This window comes from Phyllostomus discolor, chromosome 4 (genome assembly GCF_004126475.2).
Source record: "Phyllostomus discolor isolate MPI-MPIP mPhyDis1 chromosome 4, mPhyDis1.pri.v3, whole genome shotgun sequence".
In the NCBI taxonomy this organism is placed as follows: Eukaryota; Metazoa; Chordata; class Mammalia; order Chiroptera; family Phyllostomidae; genus Phyllostomus; species Phyllostomus discolor.
This window is the reverse complement of record NC_040906.2, coordinates 170,584,955-170,590,095: the sequence shown is the minus strand read 5'-3', so window position 1 is coordinate 170,590,095 and position 5,141 is coordinate 170,584,955. Positions and strand designations below refer to the sequence as shown.

The following is a 5,141-nucleotide window of genomic DNA, read 5'->3' as shown; positions in this document are numbered from 1 at the left end:
TGTGCTGGACGCGATAATAGCCAGAGAACCATGGTAACTTGCTTGGACTCAACGCTGTGTAGTGTTCTCTGAAAGCCATATGTGGCAGCTGGACTCATGTGTGAGTGTGTGTGTGTGTGTGTAGTTGGGGGAGGGCTGTGTCTGGTGCTTTTGTTGGAGCGTGAGGGAGGAATAAAGAGCTTGAAGAAGTGACAAGGTGTCAGTGTCCTCCTGACTCAGCTGTTCAGGGGCCTAATCCCAGCCCACAACTGGATGTCCAAAGATTAAAGAAAAATGTTCCTCTTGGCTAATTTCCAACTGTTCCCAAATGTACTTGAGAAAGTTCCATGTGATTTTTTTTCATGTAGCACCTGCTGTAACGATCCCAAAGCAACTTTTTTCTTCTCCATTATACTGTACATCTGTTATTTTGCTGACATGGAAGCTAGCATAACAATTAGGTTCATTACTTGCCCAATAAATTGATTCCAGCTAAGTTTAAAGACCTTACTGTATTCTTTGAGCATTTATCCAATGAAAGAACAAATTAAAAAATCTTGCCCAAAAAGGATTTTTTGGGAGTTTAGACCAGCGACATGTCATTCATTTCCAGGTAGTGATGAGACAAAATTAGAAAGCCTGAACCCTGGGTAAGATAATGATGGGGTATCTTAAGCAAATTTCGGGAAGCGACTTAAAATACTAAAATTTCTGTCAGCAGAACAATTTTAACAAATGAAGAACTTACTGGGGTAACAGTTGCTTTTTTTCTCCCCATTTTTTCCCAATCACAAAAATAAAGAAATAAGTTCCTCTCTAGAGGTACATTTTCTTAAAATTAAAAAAAAAAGTTGGCTGTCCTTGGGTAGGGTGGGGGTGGGTGAGGAAGAAAGGCAATCTGAACTGCCTTCCATGCTGAAGCACACATTCGGTTCAGCTCTAGATGCCGGTTTCGGAGGCTGTGCAGTGTCCAGTTTCAGCAAACAGAACATCTTCTAAGAGAAAGAGAACAATTCGACTGGTTAGAGGTGTGCCCTGGCTGGAGGCGCTGAGTCCCGAGAAGGGATGCTGGTAGTGGAGATGAAAGCTCTTATTCTCCAGAGGGAAATTTACATTGACAGGACAAACTGTGTACACCTACCCACACATAGTCAGTTCCTATAGTGCAGACTCTCACTTAAATATGATTTCTGTTTTTAAAGTTTGCTTCAAAGTTCTTTCTCTCTCTCTCTCTCTCTCTCTTAGATGGACGAAGGGAGGGAGAAAGAGAGGAAGAGAAATATCGATGTTCGAGAGATACATAGATCAGTTCACACGTCCCCCATTGGGGACCTGGCCTGCAGCCCAGGCATGTGCCCTGATTAGGAATCGAATCAGGGACTTTTTGGTTCACAGGCCAGTGCTCAACCCACTGAGCCATACCAGCCAGGGACAAGGTTGTTTGTTTTTTTTTTAAACTGATGATGTTGTTTTTGTATGTATAGAAACATTGCTTGTGGCAGTGCCGGCCTGGCTGAGGGGAGGCAGTGGGGCAACAGCAGAGGCCAGGCCACAGGGGCCCCTGCCCCGGGGAACAACGAGCAGCATGGAGAAGAGCTTGGGGTTTCTCACTGCCAAGTTTGTGTCACTTCTGCAGGAGGCCGAGGATGCTGACCTCAACTGTCAGCTGACGCCCTAGCTGTGTGCCAGAGCTGGAGATATATGACATTTCCAACACAACGGAAGGTATTAGGCTGACGAAGAAAAAAATCCAAGAATTGCACCCAGGGGAAGGGCATGGGGCCTGGCTGCAATACCTGCGAGATTACGGACAGGCTGATTGAGTCAAGGTAGCAGCGAGAGCCAGAACTGGACTAGCACAAGGTATGGGTTCCGCAGAATATCCAGAACATCACAGAGGACAAACATGTGTAACAGCTGCTTGGCCTGTATGACTCATGAGGGCATCTGCAGATGCTTTTCTGGAGACAACCTCCCGGCCATCCGGGCCCGGTTTGGAACCAGCCTGGAGGTGCCCATCCCAGAGGCCTCTATGGACAGAAGTATTAGATACATTTGTAGAGTGTGAGCAGCCCCACTGAGGTGCTGCTGGTGACCAAGGAGGCATGGAGCTCACTGCCTGTGGCAACGCCTGTGCCTTTACCTGAAGATTTGCTCCAGAGCCGCCTGTCTTCTCTATTCCCCAACCTCTGCCCAAACCTGCTGTGGCCCTGCCCCAGGATGCCTCACACCCATCAGTCCCCAGGGGACCACCACCACCTGTGTCCCTAGCAGCACTGAAGCCAAAGGGATGGCCAGTCCAACAGCTGAGTACGCACTGAGTGGTGGCCCTGGAGCCGATAGCAAGGACAGTGGTGAGCCCAGTTCACTCCTGCTGGGCCGGACCACTGCAGTCTTCTGCCCTGCTGGACAGCAGCAGCAATAGCCATTCATCTGGACCCAACCCTTCTACCTCCTTTGAGCCCATCAAAGCTGAGCCCATCAATTCAGACCCCACAGGTGTTCTGGAACTGCTCAAAAAGCTGTCAGAAATCTTTGATCCCACAAGACAGTGCATGAGCTTGGAGCTGCTGGAGGAGCTGCTGGCCTCAGAAGCGGTTGCCCCTTTCTCTGCCTTTCTCCCTCCCCCACCCCTGCCTGGAGGCCATGATTACATCTATAATCTGGATGAGAATGAAAGTGTCTGTGACCTCTTAGATGTGCCTGTTCTCCATCCACCTCTGACTGACAGGGACACACCCTATGTGTCTGGAACTACAGATTGTCTAAACTGAGGGCTGCTTGAGGATCTCCTACATAGATCCTCCCCACTCCACCCCTACATAGCTTGAGGGCTACAGACTCCTGGCTTGACCTGACTTCTCTCGCGGCATGGTTCTGGCCACAGCTCCCAATCCTTCAATGACACCTATATTGTGCTTGGGAGAGCAGGAGAAAGGGTCTCAGCTCCCTCCATGGTGGAGACAAAATATTTGCCTCTCCTTTTCTGGAGCCTTCCCCCACCTGTGCCCTCCCTGGGCCCTCCTGAACACAGGTTCCACTGCCACCCACTGTCACAGAATGTGGACCCACATTCACCCCATAAAACAGCTTGTCTAACCCTCACTGCCTTGGTCCTGCCAGCTTCTCCCTCTCTCAGGAGGGAAGCTGGGGTGGAGCTGGGCACTTGCTCGCACCACTTTTGGCCTCCTTCACTTCTCCTCACCCTTTGACCTTACAGCCCCTCTTGGACCTCTCGTGTCCACCTTCTGCCTGGCCCTTAGCCTCGATAACTCGTAGATGGTGGTGGTGGGGATCTAACAGGAAGGAGCAGAAGGAAAAATTTATTAGGTAAGGGGGATAACATTTTATGTTTTTAAAGATCTTATCCATTTATTTTAGAGAGAAGGGAAAGAAGGGATAAAGAGAGGGAGAGAAATATCCATGTGTAAGAGATACACAGAGCAGTTACCTCTCACACACCCCCAACCTCGGACCCAGCCTGCAACTCAGGCATGTGCCCTGATTGGGAATCGAACCAGCAAACTCTTGATTTACAGACTGGCACTCAATCCATTGAGCCACATCAAGTAGGGCAGTATAGCAGTTTATACAAGTGGTCAAAGAAGATGAAATCCGAACAGAGACTTGAAGGCAGTGAAGAAACAAACCACGCAAAGATTTTGAGGAGGACATTACAAGCAACAGGAACAGAAAGTACAAAGGCCCAGGCAGGACTGTGCTTGGGGGTGTAAGGAACAACTTGGAGGACAGTAAGGCTTGAGCTGAGTGAGCCAAGGGGAGAGCATTAGAGGACTGAGATGTGAGAACCTGGGGGATGGGAGTAGGATAGGCATTTAATGTCATTGTGAGGACTTTGACTTTTGCTTTGACCTCAGTGGAGAGCTTGGATGGTCTTAAACAGAGAAGTCCCATGATCTGACTTCTGTTTATTTAGATGCTGGTGACTCGGGCCAAGGTGACTGTGGCAAAGTGGAAAGAAGCGGGCAGAGTCTGGAATACTTTGTGGGGAGAGCCAGCAGTCTTTACCAATGAATTACAAGTAGAGGGTAAAAGAAAAAGAGTCAAAAATAACTTGAAGGTTTTGGGTTTAAGCATCAGGGAGGAGGAAAACGAAGGAACAAGGGAGAAGCCATAAACCAAAATTGAATCACAATCTCCAAAGTCAGCCCCCCAATTTTTCAGGCTCAGTGAGAGGTGACGGTTTTTCTGAGGGGTCACCAACCGTCGTTAGACTCTGCCGTTCATGGAACCGCTGTGCTGTATGCACCCACCAGCACAGAGTCCCAGTTCTAGCGAAGAAAAGCTGAAAAGGCCTTCCGGTGAGGCTGTGCTTATAATGGAGGAGGGCACGTGCATTTTGAATTTTCAGTTGTTTCTCACACTGTGGTGTGGATGAAAAACAGGTTCTATGGAAAGTAACCCTGGAGGGTGATCTGATCAGAGATTCCTAACTGGGCAGGTCAGGGTGGGTAGGCATGCCCCAGGCATGTAACTTCTTTACTAAAAAGCTTGTCTCTACCTTAAGCAAGTTCTGTTCATTGTTTCTGTGCACTGAGGTTCACACACTTTAAAAATGCCCCCTTTCAGGCCCCTCCATCTAAGCCGTGCAAGATCCCATCCCTGATGTGCTTTCTCCCACCTTCATGTGGTTTTCCTTACATTCCCTCCTTTATCTCAATCCATAAAAGAAACTGCAAACTGATATTTCCCAAAGCATTTATCTAGATCTGTTGAAATCTTTCTTCCTGGTATATACTCTCTATTTGGTCAAATAAATATTTATAAAAATTGTCTACATGTTTGGATATTCTTACTTTGACAATAGGTTAACAGCCCATTAAGTTTTATTTATGGAAATTTTATTTCCTAGTAGGAGTAGAGAGAGAGAGATATAAACAAATAAGCAAGTAAATATGTCAGATATTAAATGGCTGCTGGAGAGCTGTGCTCAGCAAGCCCCACATACTATAAAATAGGAAAACATTCCTTTTTTATTTACTGGATTAATACCTAGACAAATGCTATTTAATAGATAGATAATGTAGGCTACAAACATGGGCTACATGTCCATTAAGAAACAGAGCCCTGGTTGGCGTGGTTCAATGGACTGAGCAAAGGCCTGTGAACCAAAAGGTCATTGGTTCAATTCCTCGTCTGGG

General features: G+C 47.3%; 1 pseudogene; it reads left to right on the top strand.

Annotated features, from left to right (window-relative positions):
* Positions 1-922: 922 nt before the first annotated feature.
* Positions 923-3,173, top strand: LOC114495075 (annotated as a pseudogene).
* Positions 3,174-5,141: the final 1,968 nt, after the last annotated feature.